The 14,709-nt window shown below is 40.3% G+C and overlaps 1 long non-coding RNA gene across 1 annotated transcript in view; it reads right to left on the reverse strand.

The window, feature by feature from the left end:
- The window catches only part of LOC122676151, a 68,235-nt gene that overhangs the window by 12,648 nt on the left and 40,878 nt on the right, over window positions 1-14,709 (reverse strand). The gene's annotated exons all lie outside the window — the stretch shown is intronic.

Here is a 14,709-nt window from a genome sequence, read left to right on the forward strand (position 1 = left end):
AGCTTTCTCTATCTCCTTTATACTTTAATAAAACTTTATTACACAAAAGCTCTGAGTGATCAAGCCTCGTTTCTGGCCCTGGATTGAATTCTTCTCCTCCAGAGGCCAAGAATCCCGGCGTCTTTTCGTGGTCAGCAACAGCCTTTCACTTTTTTGGACAATCCAGCTCAAGAATATTTCTGCCATCACAGAAAGTTCATCTCTATACAATGCAGCACCAAACTCTGTAACACAAACCGTAATTACTATAGTGACTCAGAGAACAGGAGAGCCTAAAGTGAGTGGAAATAGCTATAAAGGGCCTCAGGGAGGAAATGGGACTAACAGGGAGCCTCAGGGGATGAAATGAAAGCACAGGCAGGGGCATTTCCCCCGGAAGTGGTGCTGAGAAGGAGGTGAGGACAGGGAGACGAAATGGGCCCAGGCCAGGCCAGAGCCTGGTTCAGGTTGGCGATGAACATTCCTGCTACAGCAGGAATGAACAGATGAATGGTGGGAAACGAGATAAGTAGGCAAGCTGGAGGCAGATTGCACAGGCATTTCAATACCAGCACTGTAATTTAGGCCTGACAATAATCGCTCCCAACACTGGCCACCACTTACTTAATGCTCATTGTGTTTCAAGCTTTGTAGTAAGAAATTTATAAAAATTATTAAATTTATTCCTCACAATACCAAGAGGTAAGTGCTATTAACTCTATAATGAGAATGGCAAAAGCGATGATTAGAGAGTTTAGGTAACTAATACTCGAGATCACAAAGCTTGGAAATGGTAGGCTGCAATTCAAATAATATTCTTCTTGGGATTTCCCTGGTGGCCCAGTGGTAATGAATCTGCCTTGCAATGCAGAGAACACGGGTTCGATACCTGGTCAGAGAACTTAGATCCCACATGCTGCAGAGCAACTAAGTCTGAGAGCCGCAGCTACTGAGTCTGTCTGCAGCATCTACTGAAGCCCATGCGCTCTGGGGCCCACAGGCCACAATTAGAGAGTCCATGTGCTGCATCAGAAGGTCTCACGTGCTGCAACTAAGACCCGACACAGCTAAATAAATAAATAAATGCTTTGAAGTGTAAAGTACTATGTCATATTATAAAAAGATATTACCAAAAAAATAAAATAAAATACACAAAACTGCTCTATGGCCAGTGCTTTCAGCCTACTCTCCAGCTTCCAAACATCTTTCTTTTCAATTAAGAACGGCTTTTGCCTCCATCCTTGGCAGTGTGTATCAACAGTTTTCAAGGCATCTCTTCTGAAAGTCCCTTTGCTTTTTCTAAAAGAGGGAAATACTTTAACAGGCCCCCCATCCTTAGTAGTTTAGACTGTGTGGCATCAGCAAGAACAGAAACATGGAAAAAGGGGTTTGGAAAATGGCAGAGATGGGCCTCACGGTGAGGATAAGAGGCATCTAGAAAAAGAATTTGTTGTATTCAGTTCAGTTCAGTCGCTCAGTTGTGTCCGACTCTGCAACCCCATGAACCGCAGCACACCAGGCCTCCCTGTCCATCACCAACTCCCAGAGTCCACCCAAACCCATGTCCGCTGAGTCGGTGATGCCATCCAGCCATCTCATCCTCTGCCCTCCCCTTCTCCTCCTGCCCTCAATCTTTGCCAGCATCAGGGTCTTTTCCGATGAGTCAGCTCTTCACATCAGGTGGCCAAAGTATTGTAGTTTCAGCTTCAACATCAGTCCTTCCAATGAACACCCAGGACTGATCTTTAGGATGGACTGGTTGGATCTCCTTGCAGTCCAAGGGACTCTGAAGAGTCTTCTCCAATACCACAGTTCAAAAGCATCAATTCTGCACTCAGCTTTCTTTATAGTCCAACTCTCACATCCATACACTCCTGGCAATCTTGATTCCAGCTTGTGCTTCCTCCAGCCCAGCATTTCTCATGATGTACTCTGCATGTAAGTTAAATAAGCAGGGTGACAATATACAGCCTTGACGTACTCCTTTCCCTATTTGGAACCAGTCTGTTGTTCCATGTCCATGTTGTATTCAAGGCCTCACCACTTTTTCAATTGACTCCTATGCCAAAAGTCATCTCCCAGACTGTAGAGCCACAAACACCCATCAGGTGAGCAGGGTAGGATTCCTGGTTCCTGGCACCTTCATGGACCCTCTCATCATCTCATTCTTCCAAAAAATTGGTTGTCACCTTCTTTTGAAGGTTTGGGTTTTGGAGTTTGCACATATGGACTCTTCTCTCTTACAACCAATATGAACTGGCTGCTCCTGGTAGACCTGGCATTGGACCATGACCATAAATTGGAGCAAAGGCTTCCCATGGGAGAAAGACGTTAATATGCTCTTCCGTGCCTCTGTGCTTTTTCTATAGAATAGAATACTTTATTAAGTTAACAAAGCATGATAATTCATTTCAAATTATTATAGATTAAAAATTGATTATAGCACTTAGAGCAAGATTTAAAGAAATACATATACCTCGTTGTTACTGTTAACAGCCATCATTCACTGCTTAATCTAATCTTGCTACTTGCCCAAAACTTCAGCTAGAATTCACTCTCTTCCCTAAGAGTTTAAGTCCTGTTTGGGGTTGGGACTTGGCATTTTTTTTTCCTCAGGTTATTAGAGATTTGGGCACCAATAAATACTTCACGTGGTTTGTCTCCCACTTTTCACAATCTTAGCTGCCTTCATACAGCTTCTCGGTGAGATGGGGCCCTGCTGAGTCCTAACATTCTAATCAACAGTCTTGCTGTCTAATCACTCTGTCTTCTGTTGTGAAAGGCTGATCTTCTAATCCACACCATTTGTCAACAGCCAGGAAGAGAAAGTGATTAGAATCATGCCACATACTACCCATGGTGTGTAGCGTAAACACACACACATACAGAGTATATTTTCTTTTTACCTAGTAAAAGGGGATGATTTAACACAAAGAGGAAATCCTCTTTTAAAAAGGACTTCTCTGGTGGTCCAGTGGAAAACACCTTCCAAAGCAGTGGCTGCAGTTTCGATCCCTGCTCAGGAAGCTAAGATCCCACAGGGTTCCCAGCCAAAACAGAAGCAATATTGTAACAAATCCAATAAAGACTTAAAAAAAGAGGAAGTCCTTCTTCAACCAGCCCTCTGTCCATGAGAGTCAAATGTTTGTTTTCTTACTTCCTTGTTTAACAATGGCTAAAGACCTCCAACTCACACACAATCCTCATTCTACCTAAACTGTATTTAAGCAGAACATAATATTTTTTAAACCAAGATGGAAATGAGTTTTTCTTTAATATCTTATTTTAGTAAGCTGTCAGATATAAGGGTAAAACATACTATTCCTATATGCGAAAATAGAATTCAAATTTGTACATCATGAGAATTGGTTCTGAGTTCTGTAAAGAAAAGTGCTCTTCTGACAGAATCAAATGGTGTGCCAAAAGCTGACAGGTAAATGAGGGGAGAGCTGGAGATGGGAAATCATCATTTTGCAAATGCCAGAGCAAAGATCTGTCCAAGCAAAAATCATCAATGGTGGCTAAATCTGGAGGGAATAGTTGATGAGGCATAGAATGTCTTCATGATCTTAAAGGGTCTCCTGAATGGTGGATGGGGAACAAAATTAGCATCGCCGATGAGAGGTGGATGGACTTTGTGTGCCTCAAGACAGGATGCTATCTAAAGATTATGGCAGGACTATAACCTAAAGCTGACCATCAAGAAATATCAGACAAACCAAAAATGAAGAAAATTCTATATAATAAAAATAATAATAATTGAATTCTTCATAAAGGCCAATGTTTTCAAAGACAAAGAAAGGCTATAGAAATGCTTCAAATAAAGAGACTAAAAACATAACAAGTATTTGGAATGCTATACCAAATCTATGGGTAGAAAATGCTACAAGGGACATTCTCGGGTCAACTGAAAAAATTGTAATATAGTAGATAGATTAGAGTATTGTATTAATGTTAAATGTAGTGAAATTAATAATTGTGCTGTGGTTAAGAGGCACACTTCCTTAGTCTTAGGAAATACACACTGAAGTATCTTGTCATAAAGGGCAATGAGGTATACCATCTTCATTCAAATTGCTCAGAAAAAAATTATGTGTGTGTATTTATGTGTTAAACAGAGAGCAGACAAGCACTCACAAATGATAAAACAAATCCAGCAAAATGTTAAGATACATGAATATGGGGAAAGAGTATATGGGTGTCCTGTGTTCTACCCTTATTCTTGCAACTTTACTATATGTTTTAAATTATTTCTGCATAAAAGTTAACAACCACACACACACACACACACACACATACACACACATACACACACAGGAAAATCTCATGAGGGAAAAACTCAAGGAGGCAAAGAAGACCAATCATCTCATCCTTAACCTTCTCCCAAGGAGAAAGCCTGTCCTCACTTAACCCATCCCCCTCCCTCTAAGAGTGATGACTACTGTCACCATAACTGTTCTGGGGGGCAGTTTGCTCTCCTTACCAATCTTAACTTAGATTTTGATAAGTGTCAATGTCTTTTTTCTCTTGATCCAGCTGAGACAAAAGTCAAAAAGCTTTTTGAATTTTTGTCTTTAAAAAAATTCTAGGGAAAAAGAAACAAAAAGAATAGAAAACACAAGTACAAACAAGTGAAGTTACAGGCAGATTTCTCATCTTTAAACTACCAAATGCTTGTCAAAATTTGTATGTCACCATTTACTACACTAACCTAAATTCACTTTCTTGTTGTTGTTCAGTTGATAAGTCATGTCCAACTCTCTGCGACCCCATGGACTGTAGCCCACCAGGCTCCTCTGTCCATGGGATTTCCCAAGCAAGACTATTGGATTGGGTTGCCATTTCCTTCTCCGGGGGATCCCAACCCAGAGATCAAGCCCAAGTCTCCTGCGCTGGCAGGCAGATTCTTTACTTTCTTTACTGCTGAGTCACCAGGGAAGCCCATAAATTCACCTTACCTCTAACTTATTTCATTTGCCCAAAGTTAATGTGCCTTCATCTATTTTTCTCAGCTAAGTTTGGGCCCAGATTCACTAGTGACCATTTGACCTTTGTGACTGGTGCCGTCAGTCCAGATTTCTCTCTTACAAATGACCTCTCTTCCCATAACAGTTGGTTTATGTGATCAGAAATGAGGTATCGCACCTCACTCCCTGCCCTCAAGAGATAAGTAATTATCTTAATGTCCTAATGTGAGGTGATGGGAGTTTTGCTCTAACTCATGAATTGTGTGAGAATGAACTACTGGTCTGTTTGATTGATTGTGGCTTGATTTTGATGAGGTAAATTTGAAGATTATTGAATGCTGCTTACTGTGTCTAAAAAAAAAATCTTTATTCTTTAGTTTTAAAAGTCAGTGTGCTATTGAACCAATAAGTGCCCATTTATGGTTTAGTGAGGAGTCTGCAGCCCTGAGCACATTGGCAAAACAGAGATGACAGACATACTCAGGGCCCAGTGACCCTCCCAGGATCAGGTACCATCTCAGCCGACTTGTCCAGGTACTCCTGAAGACACATTCAAGGGCTTATCTCCTACCCTATTACCTCTGCTACCCTCCACTACCACCCATACCCACCCTTTCACCTCTTCTGCCAAGGGCACAAAAAAAAAATGGAAAGATCTTTAGACATGAATTAGCAATGCATATGACCAGAGAGGGGAGCCCATTCAATCCCAGACTTCCTTGGCCCAGATAACTCTTTCTCAGATCCCAATCTAACATTGTTTTCAACCCTAGCCCCTTTCAGTCTGGCTTTTCAAGTAGTCTATTTTTCTGCCTTTCTAAATTGAATTTATATTAGTTATGATAGGCTAAATTGCTTTAGCAAATGTATTCACAAAAGTAATAGCTCAAATCACATAACAGTCCATGGCAAGCGTTTCTAAACCAGCAGGAAGCTTTTCATCACATACTGACTCAGGGACACGGGCTCCTGCCAATTTGTGGCCATACCATCCTCTGGAGCCCCATCATTCTCTACAACTTCTGCATTCAGCTGATGAAAAGGGAAAGAACATAGAGTAGCTCCACCTGCCCCTTAAGGGCAGGAAGTGTTACACATCACTTCCACTCATATGCCATTGCTAAGAACTGATCACATGGCCCCAACTACTGCAAGAGGGTATGGGAATTGTAGTCCCCTTCTGGGCAGCTACTTCCTACTACTAAGTTGTAGAGGAGAGATTTTCATGAAGAGTTGCAGACCTGACCATGGAACTTAAACAAAAAAAAGGAGGAAGGTTTGATTAATGGAAATCACATTGAAAAACAAAGAAGGACTGTGAAAGTTTCAGTTGTTTTTTCCTTTGACTTATCTTGATGTTTATTTATTTTTAAGGAAATATATGCCTTAGAATTGTGTTCATATGATTATTTGTATTCTTTATTTTTAATTTGCTTACTAAAAGTTTTGAGGCAAGCACTAGATTCACAGGAGGAGAAAGAATGACACTGATTTTTGCTCAAGTCCTGCAGCTGCCCATGAAAATCTCTCTCTAAACTTAGTAATAGGAAGCATCTGCCCAGACAGAGACTACAATTCCCATACCATCTTGCAGTAGTTGGTCAAAATGCATTGCCATGCAAAAGATCAGTAAATTTAGGGGAGTCTGGTTTTCCCCAAGACCACCTCTCCAACATCATTTTCCACCCATCTGCCTCTCGTGTGTCATACTCTAACTTCATTGTCTTCTTTACTCTTCCTAGGAGAATCCAAGCATATTCTTACTCCATGATAATTGTATTTCTCTTCCCTTGCCTGGAACACTTCTTCCAGGTATTTACATGTCTTACCTCCTTATGTAATTCAGGTCACTGAACAAATGTGACCACTCTGGAGAGGCATTCTCTGACTATCCTACGCAATATAAAATAGTATTCTTCCACAGTCCCCACATCTCCTCCAGTCTTTCACTCTGCTTTGTCTTCATAATTCTTAGTACTACTGCAGTAAACTATATATTTATTCATTTATTTTGTTTATACCAATCTTCATCACTATCATATAAGCAACATGTAGGCAAGATCTTCGCCCTGTTTGTTGCTGTATCACCAGCAACTTAAACATCTTTGGCAGAAAGTAGGTGCTCTGAAAATATTTATTAGAAGAATGGGTGTATTTGATCAGGTATGAGAAAATCCACAAAAATAATACTGTTCAAATCACATCAATATTCAAAACTTCCCACAAAAAAAAGAGGTTCTTTTTTTTGCTCTAGTTTTTTTTATCAACCATATTTTAAATGGGTGACAACTGGACATTCACAGGCAAAAGAATGAATTTGGACTCCTTCCTTATACAATACATGAAATTAACTCCAAACTGATCATAGACATAAATGTAAGAGCTGAAATAGAAGACTCTTAGAAGAAAACATAAAAATAAATCTTTATGATGTTGAATTAGGCAATGGTTTCTTAGGTATGACACCAAAAGCATAAGTAATAAAAGAAAAAATGGATTCACTGGACATCATCAAAATTTTTAAAAATCTTTGTTCTTCAAAAGGCATCATTAGAACAGTGAAAAGACAATACACACAGAGTGAAAAATGGTTTTGAATTGTATCTCTGGTAAAGGACTTTAAATAGACTATGAAGAACTCTTACAACTCAACAATAAAAAGACTAATAATCCAATTGAAAATGGTTGAAGAATCAGAATAGACATTTCTCCAAGGAAGATACACAAATCACTGATAAGCACATGAAAAGATGCTCAACATCGTTAGCTATCATGGAAATACAAATCAAAACAACACGAGATACCACTTAAGACCCGCTGCTGCTGCTAAGTCACTTCAGTCGTGTCCGACTCTGTGTGACCCCATAGACGGCAGCCCACCAGGCTCCGCCGTCCCTGGGATTCTCCAGGCAAGAACAATGGAGTGGGTTACCATTTCCTTCTCCAGTGCATGAAAGTGAAAAGTGAAAGTGAAGTCACTCAGTCGTATCTGACTCTTATGGTTTTAATAAAAAAACAAGAGTTTGTGAGGATATGGAGAAATCGGACCCTTACTGCTGATGGGAATGTAAAATGTAAAATTTCAGTCACTTTGGAAAACAATTTGGCAGTTCTTCAAAATGCTAAATATAGAGTTATCCTATAACCCAGCAATCCCATTCCTAAGTATATATCCAAGAAAGATAAGATTATTTATCCACACAAAAATGTGCACATGAATGTTCATAGTAGCATTACTTACAATAAGCAAAAAATAAAAACAACCCAAATGTCCATCCACTAGTGAATGGATAAATCAAACGTGGTATACGCACACACAATCAAATATTACTTGGCAATATAAAGAAATGAAGTACTGGTACATGCTACAACATGAATGAACTTTGAAAATATTATGCTAAGTGAAAGAAGCCAGTCATAAGAAAACAATATGCCGCATGATTCCATTTACACAAAACGTCCAGAAGAAAGTATTTAGTAGTGGCCTATGGCTTGAAGAGTTGGAATGAATGGGGAAAAGGAGATGGCACCTACCAGCATGACATTTACCATATTTCCAGGGCAGGTACCACATTTCCTAACTTACTAAACATCTACCCCTTTCACAACTTTGTTTTTTGGGTGTTGTTTTTTTTTTTCTTTTTTAATTCTATTTATTTATTTATTTTTGACTATGCTTGGTCTTCCCTGCTACACATGGGTTTTCTCTGGCTGTAGTGAGCGGGGCTACTCTCCAGTTGTGGTCTGCGGGTTTCTCATTGCTGGGGCTTCTCTTGTTGTGGAGCACAGGCCCTAGGCACATGGGCTTCAGTAGTTGTGGCGCACAGGCTTAGTTACCCTGCAGCATGTGGGATCCTCCCAGACCAGAGATCGAATCCATGTCCCTTGCATTGGCAGGTGCATTCTTAACCACTGGACCACCAAGGAAGTGCCAACCTACTTTGTTTATCCACACCTCCAACTACATGATCAGAATGGTCCGGGGCTTCCCTGGTGGCTCAGTGGTGAAGAATCTGCCTGCCAGTGAAGGAACTGTGAGTTGGATCCTTGGATCCCTGGGCCCAGAAGATCCCCTGGAGAAGGAAATGGTAACCCACTCCAGTATTCTTACTTGGGGAATCCCATGGAATGAGGAGCCTGGCCAGCTATAGTCCATGGGGTCACAAAATAGTCAGATAAGACTTAAATTAAAAGAAGAAGAAGAAGAAGAAGAAAAAAAACTCAAAGGATTAAGCATGGTCAGAGAACAGACACATATAATGGTCTTCATGTGTTCATTAAGGTTTGCTAGGAATCTCAAGGGAATGGGTAATTGGTGTAGTGTCTCAGAGAGCCAATGGCAGGACCCTGTCACCTTAGGCTGCGTAACTCCAGGCCCATCCCCTGTTGGAAAGTAAACCCTTTGTCTAAGGTCTAAATATAGGTCACTTGCCCTTATGGGTCACACCAGAGGTGAACAGATGACTTCTATCAGCCATGCTAACTGTGCACATATTTGTATGTATAAAATATATCCAGAGACATGGAAATAATAAATCTCTCAAAGGCACCCTTTCTTTCTGCAACAGAAAACAGAAACAGAGAAAAACTTAACAACTGCAAACCCAGAGCCAAGTTATCAGAAACCAAATTAAAGCTGTTGGGTATTTTTGTTGAAACATCTCTACCTCTGAAATCTAATTTCTTGCAACTTTCCATATAGGATCCTATGTTGTATTATTTATAAGAAAATAATATTCTGTCGTCCCTTGACAGCATTTCCTGGCAGCAGAAACCACGGCAGCCATGAAGTTAGAGAATGATTTTGGTAATGTTTCCATAGCTACCTTGCTTCGAAGTGAGGTTTATTCTGTTTTAAAGTCTACTGACCTATTCATATCCCCATTTGGAATATTTTCAATCTAATCCCTTGTCTGGCTATTATTGTATAATGTGACTGTTATTCCTATATATAAGGAGGTTCTGGGTGCATAAATAAAAGCCTGGCAAGCAGGTCTTCCAGTTAGACATAATATGATGAAATTTTTTTTTTCTTTTTTCTTTTTCTATTCCTTTCAGATTCTATGTGATTCATTCTACCCTGCCCTTGCAACAGAAATCTTCCCGGGGGTTTTGGAGGTAAATGTTGTTGAAGGTGTGCTGGTGCCCTCTTGTGGTCACTCTGGTTTTGTGGTTTCTTCCCAGAAGCCTTCTGCAGACAACTGATTTTACAAGATGGTAATCAGGAAGTCAAATGTCATTGCTAATTGTTGTAGGTGTCCTCGTGTCCATGTCTTTCTCACTCTGCAGGCACAAGGGACTGTCGAGAAGGACAGGCAGCTTAGTGTAACTATGAGAGTTACAGAAGCTGTTCTTTTCCTCCAAGGCAGAGGCCTCATTACTGAAGAATACTGGTAATGGGGTAAGCCTTGGGAAGTGACCTGGGACACCTTGGAGAAAGATGAAGCAGCAAACAACTCCCGGAATGGCCTTTTTTTTTTTTTTTTTTTGGAATGGCCTTGTAATGAAGGCAATCCACAGAAAAAGGAGACAGAGCTTCATCAGAATGTAGAGCAAGGAAAAGGTATAAAAAAGAGAGCAATATATGTGTGATTTGGCTGATGTATGGCTGATTTGAGTTGTTGGCCAGCAGAAACCAACACAACATTATAAAAATAAATAAGTAAATAAATAAAAGTAAGCTTGAATAAGTTGTAGAGGTCAAATAAAGCCTATGAGAAAGTTGTAAAAAGAAAAAGAGCAAGAAATTGGTGTAAAATATGAAATATAGGGGCCTCCCTTCCACCTGCCAATGCAAGAGACACAGACTCGATCCCTGGTCCAGGAAGGTCCCACATGCCACAGAGCAACTCAGCCCATGCACCACAACTGTTAAGCCTGTGCTCTAGAGCCTGGGAACCACAACTACCGAGCTCATGTGGAGCCCACGTGCCACAACTCCTGAAGCCTGAGTGCCCTGGATCCTGTGCTTTACAAAAGGAGAGGCCACCACAATGAGAAGCCCTCACACCACTAGATAGTAGACCCTGCTCCCAGCAAATAGAGAAAAGTCTGTGCAGCAACAAAGATCCAGCACAGCCTACATAAATAGTAATGAATAAATAAAAATAAAATTATTTTTTAAAAATACAAATTATAAAAAAGAGCAAGGAACAGATATAAAAAGAGAGAGGAAGGAACAGGTATAAAATATAGAAATATAAAGCTCCCATTCTGGTTAAGACATCAATATAAAACAACCAGTAAGGTTCTAGTTGATTCACACTGACTTTTAGTCAATGAAAATAAGAGGAGTAAATGATATATGGTCTCATCATTGTCCACTACAACTTTCAAAATGTCTTCTATCCATACTGCCCAGTACGATGGTTACTAGCTACATGGGCTATTGGGCACTTTAAATGTGAGGAACTAAATTTAGAATTTTATTTCCTTTTAATTAATTTAAATAGCCATACATGGCTTCTGGCTACCACACTGGACAGCACAGGTCTTGAAAGACTAGAACACAGACAACTACAGTATCAGCAGAGTCTGTAGCACAGGGAAGTACAAATAAAGTTTCATAGTGGGAAGGATGAGTAGAGATGACCATAGGAGTCTCCTAAAGAGGAGGCATTTGAGCGAGGCCTTGGGCATGGGTTCATCTCTTTAGGCAGAAGTGATAAGGAGAGCATTCCAGGTGGCAAGAACAGCATGTCCAAAGGCATGGAGGTGGGAAACTAAGTAAATATTCAAAGGATAGAGGTATTGGAAAATGAGATACATGCATCTAGAGAGAGCACTAGAAGCATAGTGCTATGAAGCCTTGAATGCCTTGAAAAGTGTTTTGGTTAAAACCAATAGTCAGCAGAATCTGTAACAATCCTTCTACTAGAAGAATCTTAGAGGGAACATAAGAGCCTGTTACAACAGTAGGGAATCTAACGTTCCAGGGGGCCAAGGGTTCTGTGGCAGAAGCCACTGAATGCTAGTGATTGTTATCAGAATTCTCGTCTATGCGGACTAGCCTAATGGCTGTGTGTGGAGGGAAGGAGGAAGAAAGCCTCAAGACAGGATAACAGGATGAAACCATTGCATAGCTGGCCCAGTGAGAAACATGGAGGGTCTTAATAAGGATGAGGGACTGGGTGGTCCCACCTGGGCCCCCCAGTGTCCCAAACACGATGCATCAGAACTGTCATGCTATTGTAACTCTAATGAAGCCAAGACCAGAGTTTCAGAGCAGTGTCATATCCTAAGACACACCATCAAACAATCAAAAAATAACTTCAAAATAACTTAAGCTATTTCCTGCATTTCTCAAATACCTGTAGCCTGCCCCAGACCACACTCTGGCACCCTGAGGTCATAACACTCGAAGAAATTCCCTTTCTTCTCTCATCTACTTCCCTCATGCCCCACAGTTGCTTCCACCTCCCTCCCCTAAACTGCTGGAAAAGTCCTCCATCACTGGGCCATGAGCTTCCTGTCTTTCCACTCTTTCCCTTTCCTTTCATCTCTCTGGCTCTCTATCTCCTGGTCTCCAATTTCTGCCCCTCGAAACTCAGGAATTAGTCCCCTCATTGTGCAGAGGAGGGCAGGAAACAGAATGCAAAGCCAGAACAATCTTTAGGTGGCAGGGGAGAGTAGAAGAGTAAAGGCTGGGAATTTTCATAGGTTCACCCATCCCATCCCCCCAAAAAGCTATGTCATATACAAATACATGCTGCAGGGACTCTGGCATTTCAGTGTTTTCCTCCCTCCACATCCCCTCCCCAATTTTTTCCCCATCTTTTTCTATGGTAATTTCAATGCCTTGGACCAGCAGCATTGTATCAGCTGATCAAAAATGCAAATTCATGAGCCACTCCAATGTATTGAATTACAGTCTCTGGGGAAAGGGCCCAGGAAACTGTTTTAATGTGCCTGCCAGGGAGAGTCTTATCACATTCAATTTTAGGAATCACTGATCTAACAGAGTTGAAAGCTATTGCTCTCTTGGATCTGTGAACTGCTGCAGAGTGAACTTGTCTGGACTTATCAGACCTTTCTAATAGTTGGACTAGGTAATGGGAAATTTCCCAGGCAGAGATATATCCCTATTCACACCTAATCCTCCCTCCCTACAAGAGTATTACCTCGAGTAGTATTTCATAACCTCTTGCACATCATGGCTTATGAGGAAAATGAAAAGATTTGGAGTCACACTAAATGAACATAAAGTGATCTCCACCAGAGGGGCCCAACTCTGGACTATGGAGAGGACAGGCTGCCTAGAGATAAGCAATCATAAGATTTCCCTGTTTGCCTTAAAAGAAGCGAATGTGAGGCTATCTACTTACAGCCAACATTGGGTTCCAAATCACCCATACTAGGGCCCTGAAACACCAAGAGTGAGAGGCAAAATTACAGTCCTGCTGGTGGCTCACTCCTTCATATAAGCAGCACATTAGATGGATGCAATTTCTATTTTGGATCTTAAGCTGCCTCTGAGGTGAGAGGGAGTCCTTGGATGTTGATATCATAATATGCTCCTTTCCTCCAAATGTGAGCTCGTTTGAGGATTTCCTCTAAGTTATGGGTGAAGCCATACCCATATCCCTTTCTGTTTCTAAATATAGCCCCAGGCTCTCAGGTCTGTACATCTTTACCTAACCTTGTTCCACGTTACCTGTTAGTCTAGTCATTGTGCTTTACTTTCCATTGTAATGGTTGAGAAGTCTGCTGTCATTCTAATTATTATGTTTTTATAGGTGAAGTCTATTTTCTGCCTTTATGACATTTTCTTCTCTAACGTTTTGGCATTTTCATATGTCTAGGTGTGCATTTTCCTTTTTTTTTTTTTTTTTTCTGTCAGATAAACAAAAGATTCATGATTCCTGAAAGAGAATGTCTACCTTTTATCAACACTATAAAACTGTCAACCATTCTCTCTTCAAATATTCCTTTTCTACAATTCATTTTACTTTAGTCTTTCTCATTGTATGTGGCATGCAAGTGTGTATGTGTGTGCTTGTGTGTCTTTAGCTCTCTTTCATGTTTTCTACATCTTAGCTTCTCTCTCCTGCATTCAATTCATCAATCTCCTTTCAATTCTGTCTGATTTGCTATTTATTTCATAGATTAGGTTTTTATTTTAATAACTATACTGCTGTTTCTGGAAAGTATATTTAATTCTGCCTTTTGGTTTCATCTATTTTTTAATAGTGTCTCATAAATTTCTTATGTTCTTTATTGCTTGTTTTTATATCTTTAGTCATAATCATCCAGGAATTCATTCAATAAACACTTATTGAGAGCCTCATGTATACTAGTCATGATGGGCATTGAAAAGTGGGTAAGACATGATTTCTATTGCCAAGGAGGTATAAGGACAAAAACACAGTACATGAATTATGACACAGTGTGTAAGGACTAAAATAGACATTTGGTTAGAGTATTATGAGAAAACTGAAGGGAGAATCTGATCCTGCACAAGGGGATTCAAGAAAGATTCCAAAATAATGTAAGGACTGAACTAAGTCCAAATATATTAGGAGATATTAGTCAGGTTATGTGATAAGAGACAAATTTGTAAAGGCAAGAAGGTGAATATATACATAAAGAGTGCCAAGAACCATCTTAGCTCCTATGACTGGAACTTAAAGTTTTGATGCTAGAATAGATGGAAGAGTGGGCAGGAGCAAGAGAAGAAAATGGAAGTGGGATCAGGGGCCAGGTCATGAAGGACCTAGTAAGCACTGGAGAGAAACTCGGACAGTATTAGGTATTCAATGGGTAG

The sequence above is a fragment of the Cervus elaphus genome, chromosome 19 (genome assembly GCF_910594005.1).
Source record: "Cervus elaphus chromosome 19, mCerEla1.1, whole genome shotgun sequence".
NCBI classification, from domain to species: domain Eukaryota; kingdom Metazoa; phylum Chordata; class Mammalia; order Artiodactyla; family Cervidae; genus Cervus; species Cervus elaphus.